The following is a 25546-nucleotide window of genomic DNA, read 5'->3' on the forward strand; positions in this document are numbered from 1 at the left end:
TGCAGTGTGTGGAGAGGGAGCTTAAATCATCCAAACAGTAAACTAAGTCAGTATTTACATATGTAGGCACGCACCTCTAGGTACCTGTTTTAAACATTCTGCTGTCAGTATGCCAATCTGTCTGTAGTCACATGCTCATTTTAAATCACTTCAAGTATGTTAGAAGGGCAGCGATGGGTTAAGCCAGGCTCTGATTTTGCATTAGCAAAGAAACAAACATTCTTTGACAGAAAATGAATATGCTTTTGGATCAATTGGATTTCAAGCCAACTAAGGGACCCAGTGCCATTAAAGTTTGCTATAAGTTTAGATCAGTCCAAAAAAACCCCCATTAAAGGCAATAACCATACTTATTTTTTGTGACAACTACAATTTAGGATTTGTTATAATCTTTATTAGATGAAAAAGTAAGTTATTTGTATCTTTTAGCATGAATGTTTGATTCTGAACATTGCTTATTATAAAGCATGCACTTGAAAACAGGTGGCAAGAAACCTGATCGAATATTAAAATGAGTATGAAACAAAATGACAGTGTTTTAGATCAGGCTGAAAAAACATAAATCTTTAGTGGCTGCTGAGGATCTGGTACTGGATTGTTAAATGGCGTGGCGAGAAGCTTACCTTTTCACAGGTGTCAGGGCTTAGTTTAAAATCAAATTAGAGGTTGAACATATGGAGACTGTGCCCCCAGGATTGGCACTACAATTCATTTTAGAATTTCAGTAGTACAGGTAGGCTGCCTGCTTGGCTCTCCAGAATGCTGCTCCCTGAAGTTCCTATGCAAATTCTGATCTTCTAAAGGTCATTATTTACATTCACATTATTACATTCATATTACATTAGGCTACTGACTAGTTGGCTTTTTGTGATAGGTTGCAGAGCCCTGCTCCCACAGCTCAAGCAGAGTCTAAAGTGTCAGTATTATATACAGCTAATCAGGAAGTCTTGACACTGTCAATGCATGTGACAGTGCTTTCTAAAACTGGACTGCTGAGTTTTAAGCCAGGTATTTGGCATACCTGGCTTAAAACTCAGCAGTCCAGTTTTAGAAAGCACTGTCTGGTTCTATAATTTGCTCCCCTGCTGTCAAGTTTTATTTAGGTCAAGTCTTCAGGATACATTTTTTAAAGCCTCTAAGTGAGGCACTCTATTACCTCTTGCCCCCTGCAGGTTGAACTAGATGACATCTATGGCTCAGCGGATCTCAATTTGTGGATTGTCTCTGCCACATGGACAAGGTTCACTATTGGGCAATGTAGGCTTGTGCCTGTAGGTGGCAGAGGCAAAGAGGCAGCTTTTCTCTCTACATTTATTAACCACACAATACAGTCATCTACACTCCCCGGCCACTTTATTAGGCACACCTGTTCAATCGCTTGGTAACACAAATTGTTAATCAGCCAATCACATGGCAGCAACTCAATGCATTTAGGCATCTAGACGTGGTAAAGATGACTTGCTGAGTTCAAACCGAGCATCAGAATGGGGAAGAAAGGGGATTTAAGTGACTGACTGTGGCATGGTTGTTGGTGCCAGACAGGCTGGTCTGAGTATTTCCAAAACTGCTGATCTACTGGGATTTTCACGCACAACCATCTCTAGGGTTTACAGAGAATGGTATAAAAAGAGAAAATATCCAGTGAGTGGCAGTTGTGTGGACGAACATGCCTTGTTGATGTCAGAGGTCAGCGGAGAATGGGCACACTGGTTCGAGATGATAGAAAGGCAACAGTAACTTAAAAAACCACTTGTTACACGTCGAACCTTGAATCAGATGGGCTACAGCAGCAGAAGACCACACCAGTTGCCACTTCTGTCAGCTAAGAACAGAAACTGAGGCTACAATTTGCAAGGGCTCACCAAAATTGGACAATAGAAGATTGGAAAAATGTTGGCTGGTCTAACAAGTCTCGATTTCAGCTGCGACATTCAGATGGTAGGGTCAGAATTTGGCGTAAACAACATGAAAGCATGGATCCATCTTGCCTTGTATCAATGGTTCAGGCTGTTGGTGGTGGTGTAATGGTGTGGGGGATATTTTCTTGGCACACTTTGGGCCCGTGATGCTATCTTGTCAGTATGGGCCAAAATCTCTGAGGAATGTTTCCAACACCTTGTTGAATCTATGCCATGAAGAATTAAGGCAGTTCTGAAGGCAAAAGGGGGTCCAACCCAGTATTAGCAAGGTGTATCTAATAAAGTGGCTGGTATATATATATTGTGACAGTGCTGTGTCTGGTCATGGTGTAAAAAGGGCTATATGATTCCCCAGGGTTCTCACCGAGTCGAGAGGCTCCAGGAGGTATGGCTGGGATCCTACAACCTGGAGGCTTTGTAGCAACGTGGGTGGCATGAAGCCTCCAAACCTGGGTTGATGTTTTTATGTTGACCAGCACCTCATGATTGCGCAGCTGTTCACATTCCTTAAGGTAGGGGGTTGGTGAATGTTCAGGCCGTGGCATCACAAGGGGGGTGCGGCCCGCAGCCGGGTGACACCATTGGAGGGGTGACACCAAAATGACTGACAGTAATTTTGGTGTCACCCCCTCTGAAAAGTCTGGCACTTGGTCATGGATCGAGAGCCTACAGTTGCTGGAGAGAGGAGGGGACCCGGCGGCATACCTTATCTCGCTGGGTGAACGTCCCCTCCTCTCTCTGCCAGCGTCATCAAGATAAAGCAGGTATCACAAAGAAGGCCGCGCATGTGCGATGACGTCATCGTACACGCACGTGGTGATGTCATGCGTGATGATGTCACGATGGGGTGTCACCCAGTATCTGCTCCGAATGACACCTGGCCTCGGGACACGCCTGTGTTCAGGGCTCCACCTGGGAGACAGAGGAGGTCTCTGACCATGATTTAGGAGTACTCGACCCAGGAGTTAAGGTGGAGGCCAGTGCAGCAGGGAGCTGCAAAGTTATATACTGAGTGTGCAGGTCAGCATGGTATTTGAGACTGTCTGGAGGACACAGACTGAGGATGGAGGCCAGAGCAACGCTGCTGCAAGAGCAAGGCCAGGAGGCTGAATGTCTGTATTTGTGGAAAGAGTGATGTTGAACAACCCCTGCGAGGGCAACCGTGTTACCTGTTGAGGACTTTCTGTTAATAAAAGTGGAACGAGGAAGCCCTAAAAAGAGGATTTAAGTGACTGGATGTGTCCTTAATGTTTTACCATTTGAGGCTAATTGTCACAATATATTTACATAGCCAAAGGCAGCATGGACACAGGCTGCAATGATGATAACCTGGCACTGCTCTGTCACTGTACGCACCATGGTGCCATGGACCAAGATACTGGTGTGTCCTAACTGGAGCGGACTGTTGGTATTTCTGATGGTGAGATTCTCTCAGATTCTTTCCATTATGAGAGATAGGTCTTTGGAGGGGCTGAATCTGTGCAGAGTTAGATCAACAACCACATTGCCAGTAACTGCAGCTTACTGTACTTGACTTGCAGCAGGTTCATGAGCTGGTTTAAATGGCATTATCTAATTCACAAATTAGTATCTACTTGGAAGAATAACTTCTAATAAAATAGATAGATTTAACAGAAAATATGTTTAATTATATATACATGTGTGTGTGATCTGTGTAATAACATACTGATAGTTTATGGATTCTCTAGTGTGCCCTGTCAGCTCCTCAGTAGGGATGGGCTGCACGTTCGAGTCGAACCTATGTTCGACTCGAACATAGCATGTTCTAGCGTTCGGCGAACGCCGAACATTATTGGATGTCCGCGGTCTGTTCGACCGCGGGACATCCCACAATGCACTGCGCCGTCCGAAACGTTAATTGGCTACAGTCTTGCACCTGAAATAAAGGATTTTTTAATTTTTTATGTTTCATTTTAAGTGATGTTAAATCACTGCTCCTTTAAAAATGTTATTTTTTAAAAGTGTTTTTTTCATTGATCTCCCCCAGGGCAGTACCCGGATCCCCATACACTTTTTATGGCCAATTAATTGCATATAAGGCTTCAAAATGGGGACATTTAATTTTCTGAGTTCTACCCCCATAGACTTGCATTGAGTTCTAAGTTCGAATTAGAACTTTTTCCATGTTCGAAAGTTCGAGTTAGAACTGAACACGGGGGTGTTCGGCTCATCCCTACTCCTCAGTACAGCATAGTTGACTTTGTACTGTACTGCTGCACAAGTAATTGTAAAAAGGACTGGAAAGATCCCAATAGGTGTAGGCTGCTTTGGGAGAAATACAAAGGCCGCTATTTTGTTGCTCTAAGTTTAGTACTTTTTGAGTCACTGACCAGGAACATTTATGCAGCAAATTGTTTGTTATGTGTTTAGATGAAGCACTGAGATCTTGAGGAATGCTTAATTAAGTTTTACTTGCTTAGGAGAATATTACATCAGAATACTGAATTATACAGCATACAGAGAGAACTTCCTGCATATATCATAGAGAAACATGCACAAGCATAGAGACTAACATTGCACTACAAAGCATCTACAGCGCAAAAGACATTAAAGTAGAATGTCTGTAATATGCTGTTGTATTTCCAATCACAAATAAAGTCCGAATTCCTGATCTGCATACTCGCTCTAAGCTAGAAAATAATTTCATATTGAAGCCATAGGATTAACACAACAGGACATCAACTAGCAATTCAGAATCATTTGCAGGCTATGTAAAGTATTTCTCATTAATGATTTCTTGCCACTAAGAATTTATACTGAAAGCTTAATAGAATTGAATGGGCCAGTGGTAGGTTCAGTTGTTTATTTGTGTTACTGAATGCTGGCCAAGTGTGGTGAAAATTGGCCAGAATTAACAGCAATTTTCAGGCAATCTTAGCCAGGTCATAAAAAACATCTAACTGGTTAATAAAGCCCACCAGCCGGAGTTTCTATTTAAACTTTGAATTTATATTATTTGTTGTAGGTTTTGTTAAACCATTTGCTAATTTTTCATGGTGGAATGCTAGTTGCTAGAACTGCTGGTTTCAGTTGCTTAAAAAATGCTATCTGTATGGCGAGAATTAAAGGGTTCTGGAGGCACAGTTGCTTAGTAACACTCTGCAGGTTTGTATCCTGTGAATAATGCAAAAGAGATAAAATATTAAATTAAAGAAGTCAATGAAGAAAGGATCCATATAAGGCTCAGACCAGGCTGTGTTTTACCCTGATTTACCAAGCTCATAATGACTAAATTATATTGGTTTGTAGAGTTCAAAGAGATCTTATTTTTTTGCTGCAATATTTTGGAAATTAAGACACATGCCAGTATTGAGGGGGTTAAAACATGGGACTTGGCAATAGTGCACAAGATACACTAAATGCACAGGTCATAGACAGAGGGAGATGAAGGGGTTAATGTACAGGTCACATACAGCGGGAGGATGTAATGAGTAAACTAATCCATTCATTACTCATTTTACTCTCCCCTGCCTCTGATGCGGCAGTGCACAGGCATGCATTCATAGTAGGACGTAGAACAATGCGTCAGCGGACCAGCCGTTATAACACCATGACCAGTTCGCAGGTGGTTAAAGGAATTTTCATGGTGTGAATATGTATATTTGCGACAGAAAACAATAGCTTGTTTGACCTCCTATAGACTTTAATGGGGTTTGCACCAAGTCCAGTGTTCACGTTCGACTTTTTGCTGGGTTTCCTGAACCTCCCACAAAGCCAGCCTGGTCCGCTTCTCCCTACACAGGTCCAAATTTGCATCTTCAACCTAAACCTTTTTTTTACTTTTAGCTTTGTATAGTGTAAAATGGTCCAAGCCTCTGTTGGGTTTTAATGCTGCCCATTCCCTTGCTGGGGATATTCACCCTCTCTGGCAGACCTGGTAACCATTATCACTGAGACAGAAAGTCACTAGAAAAACAAAATGTTATAGTTGCCACTGGATTGGTAGGTAAGGGAAAATCTCTCCATAGGGACACGTGTTTTGTTGACAAGTATCTAAAAGGATATCTCATCTCATTTTGGAGAGATTTCCACTCATTTTCTGTTGTGTCTCCAGGACAAAAAGTGAAGGGAAAACTTCCTTATAAAATATATTATTTTCTATTCTGTTCTATCAAAAAATATAAAAAGGTTTTGGCCAAAAAGTTTGGGACTCTTCTAGTAATAAAAGCTTTAGAACATACAGTATTTGTACTTTGCAGGACTGTGAAATGTGGTCTATCAAATTATACATTTGCTTCCTATTACGGTATTTTTTCTTCTTTCAAACATTCAAATTCTGTTGAAAAAAAAATCTGACGTTTATCTTTGATAAAACAGCTTGCTAGCTTATGTTTTAAAAACGTTAAATATGGCCATACTTAGACAAGCTGGCTAAATACAAATATAACCAGTATATGCAGCAATACCCAATATGTGTTACGTACGCGTGTGTGTCAAAGGGCCAAGTAATTGTACATATATTTGTTGGAGCAGAGCATGGGGCTCTCTAGTTGTTTGTCTTTTTAACTGATTTTATCCAATTTTATTTTCTGAGTTTACTTTTATTTTATTTTAACTTCACTTCCTTACTATCACAAGGTAACTGATAAGCTCCTTATGTAAGAGTATTGTACACTGACAGTTTTTTTTTTTTATGGAGACATCGGAGGTCTGTTAGGCGCCTAAAGTCCCCCCTGCACTATCTCTGAGCTGATCAAGGACAGACAGTCCCCAGCTTCCAGCACAGCAGGGTTATTGTTAACTCATTCAATACTTTTTTTGTAGAAAACTTCATTATTAAATCACAACTGATGCAAATTACCTAATCAGCATGACAGAATGGTCTCCCGCCTTGTCCTCGTCAACACAGACACCTGTGTTAGCAAGAGACTTAAGGTGCCCATACACTGTACGATTCTCGTACGAGAATCGCGGGAAATCCGTGATCGTACGAGAATCGTACAGTGTATGGAAGGCGTGCGACCGTTTCTACTGTATGGTCTTCCGTTGAACAAGCAGGCTTGAAAACCCGCCAAGAATCGTACGATTCTAATAAAAACTTTTGGCCAGGACTGTAAGTATTTATTTGCTTTTTTGCAACTATAGAACATTCAAAAAACATTTTTGTAAGTGACAGGGTCACTTTAATTTTCCTTGCACATGATTGGGAATTCAGGGTGAACACAGCTTCACTCTCTTTAAGTTAGTAAGTGAACATTCACTTTGAATAATAACAACCGCAGTAACTTGTTCATTTGCAGCACACTTTATTAGCTATAAAACAAATCAGTAAAATATGTTTTAGGATTCAGAAGGCGATTAAACTTTAGATCACATTGCCTATAGAATAATCGCCGCTCTATTTCCTCAACCACCACCCTAACTAGCAAACTAACTGCTGAGAGCGACTCCTACCTCAGTAATCAATCATCACAGCTGCTGGTCCTGACCTCTGACATTCCAACTTAGTCTTTCTCTCTTATCTGTTTCCATGATTTTTTCTGTCCTACATTTTCCCCTTCATTTAATATAAAGTTTTCATACTTCAAAAATATGCAGCCTTTAGGGAATGTGTTCTTTTCTTTGTTAGTTAGATTTTACCTATAGCTAGTAAGGCTGCCTGCAAACCATTTAAAGTACTTCTATAGTGAAAAATATTGTATTCTTTCTTTGCATAAAACGTTAAAATGTATAAAAAAAGCCTTTCAGTTTCGGATAGAGTGGATTAGGGAAGATTTACCCTCCCTATTTGTCCTGGTGGCCATTTTCTCTGGGACTGAAAGTCCATTGTCACCAAAATAGAAATACCGTATATACTCGAGTATAAGCCGAGATTTTCAGCCCATTTTTTTGGGTGAAAAGTGCCCCCCTCGGCTTATACTCGAGTCAGTGCCAGCGCGTCATCAGAAAATGTTCCAATGGGGACACTTGTTCTTGTGCCCAGGAGGGAATTTCCTTTAGTTTGGAGAGATGGGACAAATAGGGAAAAAACTGGTATGGATTTCAGACATTCTCTACTCTATTCAAGAATAAAAAAGAAGTTTTGGCTTTAAATATACTTAAAGCAGAACTCTCAGCACACATTTTATTAACTCTTGCAATGGGTTACCCCACACTGCAAGGGTTAGCTGCTCGTTTTTGTCTATATTAACAAAAAAAGTTATACTCAACCTATCCTCGGAGCCAGTTGGCTGTCACAGTGCTCCCTCCAGCCTGTTTCTTCCTATGCTGCAACGATGGTATGTCCCCCGGTGTCCTCACATCCTATACACAGTGCAAAGAACATGATGACTCAGGGACCTTAGTCCACTGCAGCAGAGGGGGAGCAAGGCATAAGGGATCGGCTAGTTCCCACCATAATTGCGTGCGTCTGCGCAGCTGCAGTGTGATGCGTTTTGCCGCGATCTTACTGTGATTTGATGCTTTTCTGGGGCTTAAAATGGGCTTTCAGGTGCAGTCCAGTCCGCTCCAGTGTGTTTGCAAGCATATATGATGCATTTTAATGTGTTACGTTGCGATCAGGTGCAGCTAAAATGAGACAAGCAGTATTTTTTCTGACTGCATCGGAACGGACTGCACTGGTGTGAACAGAGAACCAAAAATCCCATTGGAAGACATTGTGAGGCGATTTTGATGCAGCTGCCAAACTGAATGGACTGCATCACAACTGCAACTGGTGTGAACTAGCCCTAAGAGCTGTCCGTCTCCGAGGATCAGATGAGCATCACTTTTTTAAAAAACTTTGAGCTACCCCCACACTGCAAGGGTTAATAAAATTTGTGACCATAGTTCTTCTTTCAATACTCATATTTAAGTTCTATTGCAGACCTTTATATTTTTCTGCACACTTACTTGCAGACAAAGCTGTCCAGAAAGAGTGACAGTGACAGGAGTTGGCAACAAACTATTACACTGCCAGGGGTGCATAGCAATTACAGAAACATGAAAGAATACACTCTGGGGAAGGCGGGCAGAGGCGCAGCTTATCAATGTCTGCAAACAGCTCCTGAGTTGGCCACTAAACTGTAGTAAGAACCTGAATACCCTTCACATGAAATGGAAAACCACCAGGAGGTCCCACACACAAGAACCATGCACAGCATTAGTGCAAAAAAAGACCTTCCAATCAGCATTAATGCACTGGAACCCAGAAAAGTTGGATCAAAAGATGGATGATGTGGACCTCCCTAGTGAGTTCAAGAAGTATTTCACACTCTTGTAACAAAAGAGGCAAAGAGGCCACGTCCCCTAACCTTGAGACGGCACATAAGAACGACATGAATGTGCGTGTCCAGCCTTTATTCAAATGAACCTCCATCTTCACTTCTAGAGATGCCCCAGCATACTATTTTCTTTTATCGTGTTCCTGTAGCAAGAAACATCTTTTATTATTGCATGTGACATCATCACCAGAATGGTAAAATTCTTGCAAGGACAGCTGCTGGAGGGTCAGTTCTTATTCATATGGGCACACCACCAGAACTATATCTCCAAAGAGCCCTTTCTCTGCTCAATGTGGAGACAGGCTCTTGAGGGTCAAGGTATTAGCACTGTTTTGCTGGGTAAAATAGATAAATAGATGTACCATATAAGTTTTTTTTTGCCCTGATATACACTTTAACCATTTTCTTTACAACCTGGGCTTCTTTAACCACCTGCTTTCTGGCCATTGTCATTAAACAGCTGGACAGCGGTTTCTTGAATGTGGGTGGGCATTTTTAAACATCCTTTCCCGCCCCGCTCGTGCCTGCCGCTAGGTGGCATGACGAGCGGGAAATCTGCTTGAAATGTAAACAGTCAGCGATGGTTGTTTACATACAAGCATTCTGGCATTTGTAGAGACGCCCGATCGCTTGTTTTATGCATGCGGTTGTGCGCCCCCCCCCCTCCGTCGCAGCTGCCGCTTACAATGCTGGGCTCCGCTGTGCCCGATGCGGGCTCGGGCCTGGCACAGCAGCTCTGTGACCGAAGATCAAAGGGAAATCAATACACATGTCGGAATGCAGGAAGTGATGTATATTACATCAGATCAGTATTCAGTAATCTGTCTCTCTCTGGCTACAGAAGCCGGAGAAGCAATTGAAGCAGGTCTCCACTTCATCAGCTTTTCTGGGGGTCCCTAGGTGACATTAGGGGTCTTAAAGACCCCTGATGTGCCCATAAAGAGGACCTGTCACAGTAAATTGGCTATCACATAGGGGGATTGTTAGCCCCCCTACGTGATAGCAATAAAGTTAAGTTTAAAAAAGTTAGTTACAAAAAAAAATTAAAAAGTCATATAAAATTAATTAAAAAAACACAAATTTTTTTTTATAGTCCCCCGCCACCACATACACATGCAAATATGCGTCGGGTGCGCCTACGTGCGAAAATGACGGTTGTGCCAATAGTGCCGCACATGTTACATATCACCGTGAACGTCGGAGTGTGAGCAAATATTCTAGGGCCACCAATCACTGATAACACTACACTGATGAGAGGTAAAAGCTTTTAAAGCATCACCTATGGTCAATTTTGGGTATGGTAGTTTTTTGCAATTTCGCAGGCACGCGCATTTTTAAAGCATGGCATGTTTGGTGTCTATTTACCCGACGTGACCCATTCTTTTATATTTTACCAAAAATGTGGGTAATAATAAATGTTTCATAACATAACGTAAAGAAAACATTTTTTTTCAACATTTTCGGTACGTTTTTTTGCTATATCATAAAAAAATAAAAACCTCAGTGGGGATTAAATACCACCAAAAGAAAGCTCTATCTGTCCCCCAAAAAATGGTATAAAAATCATTTTAGTACAAGTCACATGACAGAATGAATGTTGGTCAAAGTACCGCAGCGCTGAATACTGAAAAATGGCCTGGACAGGAAGGGGGTGCAAACACCCCGGTCAGCAAGTGGTTAAAGATGTTTTTATCTAGCAACAGAGTCACTTCTAAACATATTTTTATTGTTATTTGGTTGGTTTTAAAAGACGTTATAAAACACTAAATGATAGTACATTTTTGTTAAATGAAGAATTAAAACAGGATGTCCAAGGAGAGAATGAAATAAAAAAGGGAAACTAAATGAATGAAGGTAGCCCTACCTTCTGAATGCCTAGGTGAGCAAAACCTACTTTCAATTACAGTTTAAGGTCCATTTACAGGATAGTGCTGTGGTAACGTGCATTACTGCAATTCACATTCCATGTGCTGGTGTCATTAATTGTGAATAGCACCCCAAGGCACCTCCAAAATGTATGTATGCTGCAACTCAGCAAAGTGTGGCACAATGCATGATGTCCTGTGTGTTATGCAAATAAAATTGGTCTCATTTTTACATACGTTGCTACGTGTTTCATTTTAAATGGGCTGTTAGCGCACCGCAAAACTTCAACACATGTGTTTTGCAGGGCACAGTATTGTAGGGTGAGTGGGCGCTAATTGAAAAGCTGCATATTCTCTTTGAAATACAAGGATATGCTATTCAACTGCAGAATAATGACCTCTAGTGGTCTTTTATAGAATTGATTGCTAAATTACAGGGCTGTAAGGTGGCATAAGTGTATTTGCAATAAGTAAAATATACATCTACATAAACCCCTTGAAATTAACAAAAAAATATTCAATTGAGGAGAAAACTAAAGAAGGTGTATTTAGGGTCAGTTCTGGACATGTATATGCAGGATTATAAGTATTCAGTCTAAAATCATTTTATTTAAACACAAAATGTATGTTGGTCTTCTTATTTAGCTTTTCTTACTTTGCCTAATTGCTCTTGAGTTAGAGGGTCAGGGGCTAAAAGTCACAAAGGATTCCCAGTTTCAGGAACTACACATGTTATCCAAAGCAGTTGCCGGTAACCATGACACCCCAGAGATTTGATACTCCCTAGATAAAAATTGTAGTCAATTACAGCAGCAACACTGCAGCCAAATAACGATCCGCTGAGAAAAAAACACAAAAAGGGATATTTATTGCTGCCCCAAATCTATGCTACAATGGGACATGGCCCTATAAATAAGAACATCATTGTGCCTGATTTTAGTTTTATTTGACTGTTTATAGCAAATTAACCAGTTGCATCAGCAAATATTAAATTCACCAACCTATCCTAGGCTTTTTTAATATTAGTGGTCTTGCCCTATTTACTACTTGACCAATTCAGCATTAGGGCCTGCATCAACAAACTTTTTGTCATGCCAGAACTGCTTTTCTCCCCATACAAGTTTATGGGAATACAAAAGCAGCTTGACGAGGCCAAATGCAAGTCAGAAAGAGGTCAACTACACATGCAATGAATTCTAAAAAATCTTAGAATTATCTCAAACTGATGTTAACAGAAAAATGCATTTGCTCATTGCCAGAAGCCCAAAGTCTTTCGACGCAGACCCTTTAGGGGTTGATTTTCTAAACCCAAATAGACTGTTAACTTTATATGGAAGTTTTGCCTTAAAGGAGAACTATGAGGTGAGTGCTTTTCACTCACCTCATAGTTCTAGCCGACCTGTGACAATGAGACTGTCACAGGTCGGCTCAGTAGATAGGGAGGCGAGCGAACACATACCGGTGTTCGCTCACCTCTCGATCCTGTCACTGCTCTCTGCCGTGACAGGGGAGGGGCTGGATTCCCCCCTCCCACTCCGATCCGCCAGCGCTGACTGGCGGAACGGACGGGGGAGGGGGCAGGTACAGCTGGCTCTGCCTCTAGATAGGCAGGGCCAGCTATCAGTCACGCAGCTGGGTGGATCCCGGCACAATTGTCGGGATCCGCTTCAGCTGCGGCGTCTCAGTATACCGCTAGCTACAGCTCGCGGTATACTGAGCCTAGGGTGACGGGAGGACGCTAGTTTGTGTCCTCCTGTTACCCTAAGGAGAACTATGGGGAAAAGTCTTAACCCCATAGTTCTCCTTTAACTTAGTGAATGTGGTAAAGCTCTGCTGACCTCTGTTATCATATCATGTGCAAGCAAATACAGTTTTTTCTTTATTTTACTTATACGCTATTGGGTTTTATTTGTGTGGGTGTTATTAAAAGTGCATTTTTGCCACATCCAGTGAGCTATGGGAAAATTCCACTGCAATGTGCAAATGCCCTTACAAAGTGAACAGCCTATTTGCGTTTAGTAATTCAATCCCTGACGCAGCCAGCAGGAACCGGCAAAAGCGTTCAGTTTTTGTCCTTAGCTTCCAGCCAGGATCCCCATTCATCCTGTGCTGACACCTTTGGACTAACCGAATCTTCAATTAAACAACAGGTATCCTATCCTGTGATTAATAGTGTATAGCTGTTCTCATCTATACACTCATACCACTATTAATTTGGATATGGGCATTCATGAACCTACATGGGTGAATAACCTTGAATGATTGATGTAACATTTCCCTGTTTCTTCATATTAATGAATCCATTTTGAGGATATATAAACCCAACACATGGGCAATGTACCAGACACATGTTGTTTTTTTGCATACACTATATGGATTTTAATGGGAGTCACTAACTGGGAAATACTGGGGAGGTATGAATGCCGTGTCATTTATAGCACATTATGGACACATGCATTAGACATTAGTAGTATGCCTGCCATGCTCTGAACTAAAGGACCTATGTGTTAATGAAACAAATGTGAAATATATTCACACTGGATGTCTGACAGTGGGACAATTCTTTATGCCTTGTGAAATAAAGAATTTATGTGTGAAAAAAGCAAACTTTGGATAGTATACATACTGGATGCCTTAATATGTGAACTATCCCTCATGTAATGTGAATCTTTAATGGAAATATCATCCACTGATCTATATCATTGCCATATACAGTATGTTTTGGATGCAAGAGTGGGAAATACATGATGCTAGCATCATAGGCTCATTAAAGTACTAATACTCACACTCACACTGTGGAACATTGACCATTATTCAACATCTATGAGGACTTTTTACCACTCAAGTGGAACACTTGCTATCATCTTATCATAAACTGTTTTTCAGTGGTCTCATTGTTCACAGGAACGTTACTTGACAGATATTTTTTCAGATGGTTGTGTCACCATGGAAGGATGAAGGGGGTATATGAGGGGCATTCATTTATAGTTACATGAAGTTTATTGTCAGTACCATGATTTTTTTTTTTTTTTTAACGTTTTAGGTCTTCTTTTGTGGGATTATTAAAAAATGTTGTAATGTTGTGATATGTTATGCACACAGACTTTCATATATACCCTGTTTCCCCAAAAATAAGGCCTACCCCAAAAACAAGACCTAGTACTATTTTTGGGAATTGCTAAAGTATAAGACCTACCCTGAAAATAAGACCTAGTTGTGACCATTCCCAGGGCCGGTGGTGGCATAAGGGGGAACTTGAAGAGCCACGGGAGAGGCAGGAGAGAATCAGCGGTGCCAACGAAGCCAGCGCTAGAGGAAGCAAGGTGGCACCGGAGGGAGCAGAGCTGCATAAGCCGATGCTTCCTCTATAGCGCCGGCTCATGTCACAGGCGGAGTGCATTTGAGGTGAGGAATCGATAGTGAAAGCGCGCTTTGCTCATTCTGCCCAGCGATTGGTTAGCAAATTGCTCTTGGAAAGGTACGGGCACCCCTGATTGCACTGATCCCCATATTTTTGTACATGAAATACATGTAGACTTTTCTACATGAATAAGTGTGGATTGGTGTACATAAAAAATAATAATAATAAGACGTACCCTGAAAATAAGACCCAGTGTGTTTTTTTGAGCCCAAGAAAATATAAGACAATGCCTTATTTTCGGGGAAAACACGTTATTGATATATATCCCTAAGGGCTTGTTCACAGCGAATGCTGTGCGTTCCAGAGCGGTAGCTGCTGAAACGCACCGCGATCTCTCACAAACCTTCCCTCTGCGTTCTGGGGCGGGAGCGGGCGTGGCGGTGCATTGAATTCAATGGCACCGCTTCCACGCCCGCAGTGCGATATGACACGTGGCAAAACTTTGCCTGCGTTCCGTTCCACTTCAAACGCAAAAAATAGAGGAAGCAGCATTTTTTGCGATTGCAGTGGAACAGAACGCAGGCAAAGTTTTGCCACGCGTCAGATTGCACTGCGGGCAGGGGTGTGTGGAAGCGGTGCCATTGAATTCAATGCACCGCCATGCCCCCTCCCGTCCCAAAACGCAGGGGGAAGTTTTGTGAGGGATTGCGGTGCGTTCCAGCAGCTACCGCTCTGGAACGCACACACTTTCGGTGTGAACAAGCCCTTAATATCATATTTCCTTGGTGCATGAAGTGTCATCAGATATGTACAATGTATCACAAACCTTACCTGGAACTGAAACAAAGGGTCAGCTGTGACCACTTCTCTCATTTGCCATATTTATATGTCAAAATGCAATATAAAAATACACATATACAGAGAGAGAAAAGAAAGAGTGATTGCTTTTACTGATGTAACAATCATGGCTGGTTACTGCCAGTGCAAGAGCAATGACAACTCCTTTGCACCATAGCAACTAAATGTGGCTTCAGGTATCTAAAATGTCAAGGTGACAATAGCAGTAATGACAGTGTCTTGAGAATGGTCTGACAGACAGCCAAGTTCAGTAAAGCAGACATAAAAACAAAGCATGCACTTTGGTTTACTGAAAACTCCCAAGCTCATTACACCCGCCTAAGCTCACTATAACGTTTTTTTTTCTTTGCTAACCTGACACAAACCTGGGCAGTTCAAACAAAAGATATGATGAGAAATGCATTAGCAGATGCTACAATAACTTCCATCATTTTAAGATGGATAAGAAGGTCAATTTATGGCAAAATAACCTGTCACCTCTACAAACACTGTAGCACAAAAAAGAATCAACAAAACTCACTGGTATTTTTTTTTTAGCAATGTTTACCTTTATGCTACCTTATAAAAACAACAATACCCAATGCAATATTTTATTTTTTCCCCCCTACTATTTAACAATACCCAATGCAATAATCTGAAGGCTGGATGAAAGGTTTGGTGCAATATAAACATTTTTGGCAGTTAAACTGTAGTATTATTTTAAAGGTCTGAACATCAGACCTAAAACAGGGACATACAGTATAAGGAAGAAAGAAGGACAAAGGGGCAGAGGGATTCAGTTGTAAAAGATGAACTGTGCCCTCAAATGAAGGACACTAGCAAGCTATTCATTACTGTCAGTAAAAACAAAGTGTGAAAGCAATTGATAGATCCAAAGATATACATGGCTGCTGAGAAGCAAGGATGGGTGAATCTGACACAGATTCACTTCACGGGGTGTTCGTGGAATCCTATTTGAAATTCATGAAAACCGAACTTAGCAGCATATTTCATTGAAGTCTATAGAGGGAGACTCTTGATACTACATTCTGGCCATTTTCAATGCTAATAGGTAAGCAATTAGCAGAAAGGTGCATGGGCAGCTGGGTACCGCCACGGAGGACTTTTAGCAAAGCAATAAAAAACAAAAACATTATAAAAAAAACATACAAAAAACACTGTCTTTTTAAAGTGGCTTCCGGGCGACATGGAAAAAAAACACGAATCATTTAAATGACATGCTCGGAGGGTGCCTTTAAGCTGTGTGTGGTGTTATGAACAGTTCAATTGGCATGGGCAGCGTCAGTAACACCTTTTTTGGCATTACATATTAGACGTGTAACTGATTTTAAAAAACTTTTATACATCAAGCAGCTACACCCCAATCTGATTTATCTTCAATGAAAATTAGAGTCTATTATCTGAGACACAATAGCCACAAATAGTGTTCAGTGGCTGGACAGTTTGTAAGCAGCTTGGTTAGGTCAAAATAAAAGAGTGAAAGATGAGGCAGATTTTATCTTGAAATAAATAATAGAGTGCATTATTTGAGAGACACATATTGCATAGTGGCTGGACAGTATGCAAGCAACTGGTTTGGCCACAATAAAGAGGGCCCAGGCCTGGATCTGGAGAGCTGCAAACAGCTTTAGTCCAGTGTGGCTCCTGTCCCTCAAATATTCAAGCTGTCACACACCTGGGAAGGACTGCACATCAGCTGTGTGCCCTATCCTGCATCCTTACTAGCCACCAGAAGGCTGACCCAGTGTGCCACAAAGGATATATGACATCCCTGCCCATGTTTACTGGACCATGTGTCTGTGGTTATGTGTACCCTGCTACTAACAGCATGGTTCAGTGACACAGACACATTATGCTTCACATGCTGGTGGAGAACAGGGATGGCCTACCGGGCAAAATAATGGCGGCTGGGTACCTGCCACTATGGTGTAGCACAGGCCCTAAACTCACGTAATGGGGCTGATTTAATGAGCTGGAATGAGAGTAGCAGCAAAGCCAGAGGTTTTCGCCAATGGTTTTAAGACATTGGGCAAGGGGGTTATTTGGGGACATTTTTTTTCATCTGCTCCAGCAGCTGCTTTGGGAAGGATGCTGCTTGAAACGGCAGAATGGGTGTAGAATTCTGCAGAGGTTCAAGCCTTTCCTCAACCCTCCTCGTCATGGATCTGTGACCTTCTTCTCTGATTGATATGGCATACCCCTAGCCTCTGAAACCCCTTGTGAGACTTCCCTCTCTGTTGCAGTGGATGCAGCAGGGGGAATGTGGTGGAGGGGTATATACAATGAGGAAGGAGGAGGAAGAGTGCAGGCCTTATGCTGCTGACTTTTCTTATTAAGGTGCTGCTCCTACCAAGCTCTGTAGTGCAGAGTCATGTGTTTCCTCAGTTATGTGGTACAGGAATGGCTGGAACTGTTACAACAGCTTAAATGCTGCAGTCAGAGGCTGTAGATCATAACTGTCGGCACCAGATAAGTACCTGTGGGGCAGTGCAGATAGATGGATTAGGATAGCTTGTTCCTCCAGCCTCCTGCAAGTTATGCTTTGCCCCCTGGCCCCTCCCTTGCTGCTGCTTTGTGAAGAACATTTCTCCTGTCCCAACAGTGGCAATTATAAACAGTGTCCCTCCCCATCACCTACCTCTTCTTCGCCAAAACCCACACTGCAGTAAGCTCCAGCTGCTGGAATGCCACTGCCTTCTGATGCTCCCTGCCCAATGACCCCTTCCTCTATGGTCACAGTGCTATGTTCCTCATCTTTAATATCCAAAAGAAGAATATCCAAACAATAGCCTAGACAAAGGAGTGGCTGTGCATATACTATACTTTGCAAAAGCGTTTAAAACAGTTCTCCACAGACAGCTATTGTGTAAGTTAATGAAAAATTGAAGGTGCAGTCCAGATAACCAGCGCTTTGACAAGGGAGTTCATAAACCATTTGTTTGTGTGGGCAAGGTGTGAAGGTGGTGTGCAGCTTCCTGATAGTACGGACCGGGGTGTCCGACTCATGTTATGGTAAACAAAAAGGAAAAAAGGAGGGAAGAACCACGACCAGGGAGAGAAATTGATGTGGACCAATTGATGTAGCCTGGTTAGTTGTTGGAGTGGTCTGACTTGCTTGATGGTGAAGTGGAGGCGAACAGGTGTGGTCCTTTCCGGTTTGTGTGGTGGGAGGTCACCAGGAACACGAACGGAGAACGATAAAGAAGTGAGAAGTAGCACACAATGGATTCAAGGTGTGGAGTGTAAAGACTTACCGTTTGGTAAGGGTAGAAGCGATGTCATCGGCGAAGATCCAGGGGTCCTGCGTGTTTGGATGAGGCTTGGGAAGGCTGATTGGTCTATGAGGAGGAGGTGTCTATCGGGGGCCGTGATGGATCTTCGCCGATGACATCGCTTCTAGCCTTACCAAACGGTGAGTCTCTACACTCCACACCTTGAATACATTGTGTGCCACTTCTCACTTCTTTATCGTTCGCTGGCACATAAGTCTCCATTATTGACCCTTGCATTAGGGTTACAAAGAATTCAGTCTGCCCTATTCCCACATTATTTGCCACAACCACAAATCTCAAACACGCAGGGTTGCCTCAAACCTATGGTAGTGGCAAACACAAACCTTATCCTCACAGAGAAAAAAAGGCCTGGACAAATACATAACAAAATCATTCAAAGTTGGTTTTGCCCAATAAAAATTTAAAAGCAAATGATTTTGGAATGGGTAAGGCCACAGTTTATTAGGGTAATAAACCACACATATTTACATAACAGCAAACAATTTCATTAACATGCTGAGGATAAAATCCTTTGCCAATCACAGATGAACTGTGAGCAATGAACTACCATGATTTTGCCTAAATACCTTTCCTAGTCCTTATTTGAACCCGTGGGTTATACAGCTTTTGTGTTTTTTAGGTGTCCATGTATCACTAAGATTTAAATAATATAGGTTGTGACTGCAGTGTAAAATTTAACATTTATTTATTTACATAGAAAAACCATAATAAAAAAATGATTTAAACACCTCCCTCCCTGTGCTGGCGACCATATTTCTAGCATACACATGTAGTGATCAAACTTTACCGACTCACCCTGATATCTCATGCAGGATATAAATGGACAATCAGGTGTGGAGAAACGGACCACTGCTACATTTGTTTTTCCGGACCTGGCCGAAGCCTGGTTAACCAGACGTAAAAGGACACCCATCCGTTTAGATCTGGCTGCCCATAGAGTAACATTGGGTACCCGATCGAGTTCGCCTGAAAAACTGACAGGCAGACCTGATTGCAAAGTTCATGTGAAATGAGCCTTTCACTGTTGTCACCATCAGGAAACCTGCCCTGTGCAATGATATGCCGCTGCCACTAGAGTGAGGAGCGCCTGAAGTAACGCATGAGGCGGAGTCAGTGACATCATCAAGCTTGGATGAACACTCCTAGCTCCCAGAGAGACCAGGGGAGAAGGAGTAAATCAAGCGCATCAGCAATTGTTAAAGTGTGGAAAGTGTGTGTGTGTTTTTAATTGTTTTGTTCAATAAACTGAATGGTTTTACCCTACAAAGAGTCCTCCTTTTCTCCCTTAATTGAATTTATGTGGATTATTCCAGAGAGATACAAGGTTCCAGAGATGGAGACAGAAGTTTTTATAACATAAAATGGAAAAAAGTGCTTTCTTACCTTTTTTGATTTAAGGTAAACCTTTTCCAGTTTGTCTACCCAGTGAAGTTGTCCTGTACAACTTTTGACACCTGGGAGAACACTAGAATTTTGTACATTGATCCTTAGCTGCTATCGGTTACCAGTTAGACATTTGCACAATAAGATGAACTGTATTTAATGACCACAGACATATATTAGCACACATTTATAAAATGTATTAGTTGCTAATGGTTACCACAGAGGGATACTTGCACAATTTTATTATGAATTATATTGGCCATTACAGGTTATTACAGATAACAGATATTTGCACAATTTTATAACTGGCGCCAACTGTACTTTAATATATTTGATTGTGCATCTTGATTATATGATCTATTAGGATTGCACACAAGAGCACTTGCTGATATTTATATACGGTATCACTATTTTGGTTATGTAATGTTTATTTTTATAGGTATTATACATCCAGCAAGATTGTTTTACTTTGATTTTATTCTGTTAGTTTTTATCTGGACATTATTTTAATTAGGAGCACTGTGTTTAAGCAGATATACAGGTTTATTCACAAAAGGGTGAAGAGTTTGGAGAAGGCAGGAGAAGTGAACAATCTAGGACAATGTAACTGAACTGGAAAGTGAGCTGAATTGAAGAATTTTGCCAAATCAGCTATTGTGTGACCAGCATTTTGCACATTTATGAGTGTGTTTTATTGCGCGAGTTTATCCATTGACCACAATGTCTCTTAATCTGCCAGCTAAAACGCGCGTTTTCAGCGCAGAAATGTGCAAAAACTTGCACTAATATGCGTGGAAATGCTGACGCCTAGCTGTGAATGCGGCCTTTATGTCAGCATTTTAAGAAGCCCCAGCATTCATCTCGTACACAAATTATTACCAGTGGCCCACACTCACAATATAATGTCCTCAGAATATAGGTCCATATAATCATGGCCAGACACAAATGAGATATGAATGGTGGCGCACAGAACTTTGCTTTTCTGTACCCAGAATTTTTGCATTGTGCAAATAATTTCCCGCAGCTTAACGAGTACTCAGTTCCACTTAAACATTCTTTTTCACAGTCCGTAAAAATCTATAAATCCACCAGAATGAATTTAGCATTTCAATTGCCATATTTATACTGGGCCAGATATAGCAGCAAGCACAAAAATAAACATATAAAAGAGTCAGCTGTTACTTTATCTGATGTTCACTGTGAAAGACGTGGGTAGTGGAGGAGTGAGGATGCTTAAAGGTTGTATGCTTCACTGACATAGATCCAGCTGTGTTTCTACGGCGTGTTGATTAATGATCAGTAAGGTATACAGAGCTAAAGGTTTTCCTGCCATGGAAAAATACACAAAAAACAGTACTGAATCTGTGGAATCCAGTCAGATGCTTTCCTTTATTTTATAACACGAGGCAGTACCTACCTTCAGATCTAAAGACCTGAAAAGGAAAGTGTTGTCTTTCACTGAATTTGAGATACTGCATACTGTATATGTGAAACAGATCCACCTGATGCAAAAATTTTATCAATGTGTGTTAATGGTTTAAAGAACAACTCTGGCTATGTAAAAATTAACTCCTGCAGTGGGGCTACCACCGCACTGCACATTTTGGTCCAGGGTCTAAAAAAATTAAGATATCCTTACCCGATCCTCAGTCCCACCTGGCTGCTAGACTGGTCCCAGCAGCCTCTTCTCCCCTAGGATCTGTGACATAATAATGTCCATTGACTTGCATTGGAAGTGAGGCCATTGAGGGACATTCCACAGCCGGAATGGAGGGGGCAGAGATGTGAGCGGTCACTGCCGCAGGATCGAGGATCAGGGGAGTGTATCGTCTTTATTTTAGATCCTAGACCAAAAAAGGAATTAACCCTTACAGTACAGGGTAGCCCCACTGCAAGGGTTAATTTTTTTTTACATGCCCAGACTTCTTCCTTAAGAAACTTTGTTTATGTATATAGTTTGTAACTGTATGTACAGAGGGACAGCCTTTAGTTGGACTTTACTTTACTTGGACTTTACAATCACTTTTTTTTCAAACAATCATCCCCACGCAGCTACCTCCTCATGTATCACTTGCCCCTCCCTTTTAGATTGTAAGCCCTCACGGGCAGGGCCCTCCTTACCATCTTGTCTTAAATTGTACTGTGGCTGTAATGTCTTCCTTATATTGTAAAGAAGTCTCACAATTTGTGCCAAATAAAAGATGGTTCAGAAAAGAAGTTTGTCAATATTCGGCACAATAGAGGTGTGCCGTAGTGCACCAAGAGGATGGTGGTGCAAGACAGCGCCAAATAAACTATATGCGCTGCAACATAATAGCTATTTTGACACGAGATGTCATGTACAACAATTTGCACGTCTCAACAACCGCCTGGCCCAGTGCATTTATTCAGGGGAGCCAAGACACTAGCAAGCAAGTACATATGCTGCTGATACAGAAAAAAAAGTCTTAAAAAGGACTGTTGGGCATATAGAACTGTAAAGGGTGGAGACGGGGAGACCAAAGGAGATGTAGTCCATCACACAATCCACAATATATCACAGTGAAGCACATTATTTCTCCCTACAAACAATTGTCAGCCCTCCCTAAGGCTCACCGTACACTTTGCAATCTCTGCAATTTCTTTCAAATCAAGTTTAGATTTAGCTCAACCATGTAATATGAGGACCTACCAAATCTATCCAATCAATCTGTATCAAGCCCGGCAGACCCCTGCACTACATACTTGCTAGTAGATCTAAAGGAGATTGTATAATCAGATTGCAATGTAAGGCGAGTTTAAAGGAGAACTATGAGGTGAGTGCTTTTCACTCACCTCATAGTTCTAGCCGACCTGCGACAATGAGACTGTCACAGGTCGGCTCAGTAGATCGGGAGGTGAGCGAACACATACCGGCGTTCGCTCACCTCTCGATCCTGTCACGGCTCTCTGCCGTGACAGGGGAGGGCTGGATTCCCCCCTCCCCGCTCTGCCAGCGCTGACTGACGGAACGGACGGGGGAGGGGGCGGGTACAGCTGGCTTTGCCTCTAGATAGGCAGAGCCAGCTGTCAGTCACGCAGCTGGGCGGATCCCAGCACAATTGTCGGGATCCGCTTCAGCGTCTCAGTATACCGCGAGCAGCAGCTCGCGGTATACTGCGGCGTCTCAGTATACCGCGAGCTACAGCTTGCGGAATACTGAGCCTAGGGTGACGGGAGGACGCTAGTTTGTGTCCTCCCGTTACACTAATTAGAACTATGGGGAAAAGCCTTAACCCCATAGTTCTCCTTTAACAGCTAAAACACAACTCACAATATGTTATTTTTTAGCCCAAAATTCAGAATTTGGCCCAAAGGCACATTCTGTGGATCCCCCTCGTACCTCAGGTTGTGGGAAATATGTACCTTATACCTTGTTACTGATTGTTCTGATACAAGTTTTTGCATAAAGATGATCTCCAAAACAACATTGCAGGCAGTCTAGACTATAGCAGCTGAATTGTAAGTGTTCTTACACTTCAAAAGACTGGAGAGAACATCCATTGCACTTATCTGAAGCAAAAATATGTTGGATCCAATGTCTGTGTCTTATTGAAGAGCTAATCTGCCTGTGGATTGTGCCAAATCAGCAAATTACCAAACTGTCCACACAAACTGGGTCTAAGGAGTTATGTCATAATTGTATATATCTGCACTTTAAATAGACCAATGAGCCCTTAGCCTGACCATGGGTGAAAAGCTTTGGCCTTCAAAGTCCTGAAACATATGCAATTTTTTTCATACACGTTAGTCAAGAATTACCTGCACTCAGAACCATTTTTATCCTGAAGTAGAGATTAAGGTGAATTGTGGGTTAAACTATCCTTTAGATCAAGTGGAGCTTATCCAGGGCTGTATTTATCATTAGTTACATAGTTAGTCAGGTTGAAAAAAGGCACATTTCCTTCGAGTTCAACCTACAGAGATATAAAAAAACGAAGAAAAGCCTAAACAGAATGTTATGCCCACAATTACTCACTGTTAGGTACTTGCTAGTGCCCGGGGCAAAAACGGTGTGAAGGAACAGCACATTTATATTTAATATATTGCTTTATCTAGCACCACAGAAATAAAGAGATGGTACCTACCAAAAGAAATCACAGGACTGTAAAGGACCTTTTCACGCCTGCTGCAAATGCATGTTAGGCTAAGAGAAATCCTCAAAGTGAACCTGTTGCTGGGCTATGGGCATTCATGTGTTAACATATTCTTAAAGTGACACAAAACTCAGGAGTCAAGTCTTAAAAATGCATTCATGTTTCTTAACTATTAACAAAACTGTACCTTATTTGTGTATCACTCGTGTGTAGATCCTCAAATAATCTCCAAATTCATGCTGACACTGTCCTTCCTTATAGAGAGTGGCTATGATTGTTCCCTGTGGTTCTCGAAGTTGTAAAGTAGCCAACATTCCAAAATCAATCCCGTGATGGACTACAATCTCACGTTCAGTTTACTAATTTGTATTGAGATTGTAGTCCATCATGGAAGCGAGCTTGGGGTAGTGGTTACTTTACAACACACACACAGGGACCATGAAGAACACATGTAGCCACCCTCCAGAAGCAAGGACAGTGTCAGCACAAATTCAGAGATGATTTGAAGATCTACAGCCGAGTGGTACACAAATAAGATACATTTTTGTTAATAGTTAGGGTACTTATGGCTAGAATGCACTGGCAGGCATGGCAGCAGTATGGAACCATTTACATAAAGATGAATGTGTAACTGACAATCAGCAACATGAAGTGTGGTTGGGTGTATTCCACCTCTGGCAGTCCTGCTATCGTAGGCCAGGGCATATGTCCTCAGAATAGGTACGTTCTCTCACACCCCAAGACAAGGAATTCCATTCATTTCTATGACCCCTGTTCACACCTGAGTGTTTTGTTGCGCGTTTGGGTGCACAACGTTTCCCATGGAAGTCTAGCTACGACTAAGGCCCAGTTTGGGGGCTGAAACATGTAAGCATTTGTTTGTTTGCTGCTGTAAGTACTGGATAGACGGTATACCCTTGCGAGTGCCGGTTTTGTACCTATTCCCTAGTCAGGGCGGTCCCTAGTCTTTTCGCCACCTGCTGGTGGTGCACGCCGACTAGGGAAGGAGGGGGGGTTTGGAAGGCCTTTGCATTATCTACCCGCCCAGCTCTGAGTGACCTCAATGGTTGCCAGGAGCTGGGCAGGGCGACGGCAAGAGCGTCGCGAATTACTAAGAGTTGGGTGGTGAGATGTGTTTGGCCCTTACACATCTCCTTGCCCAACTCTTAGCAACCTGGGACGCTCTGGCCAGAAAGGAGGCGGCAGGAGCACTGCAAATATTGTACAGCAGAGTGGCCATGCCATTTTGTCTACCGCTCCACCGCGTGACCCAACGAGATGCCGCCTCATTATAGGGACAGCCCTGCCCATAGTAATATACATTCCACATCTTACTAAAAGCTATTTTATAACACTAGTGGACATTCTGGAAACCTAATGACTCATGTAAAGGGCTGTATACTAACTTATTTTGCCATATGCTAATCATGCTAGAGTTGGCATCTTTATCTAGATTTAATAGATCCAGCATTTTTCTATTTTTAAACAATTACTGAGCACTATAAGGCCACAAGCATTGAATTACTGCC

This window comes from Nanorana parkeri, unplaced genomic scaffold (assembly GCF_000935625.1).
Source record: "Nanorana parkeri isolate BGI_ZX_2015 unplaced genomic scaffold, ASM93562v1 scaffold1203, whole genome shotgun sequence".
Taxonomy (NCBI): domain Eukaryota; kingdom Metazoa; phylum Chordata; class Amphibia; order Anura; family Dicroglossidae; genus Nanorana; species Nanorana parkeri.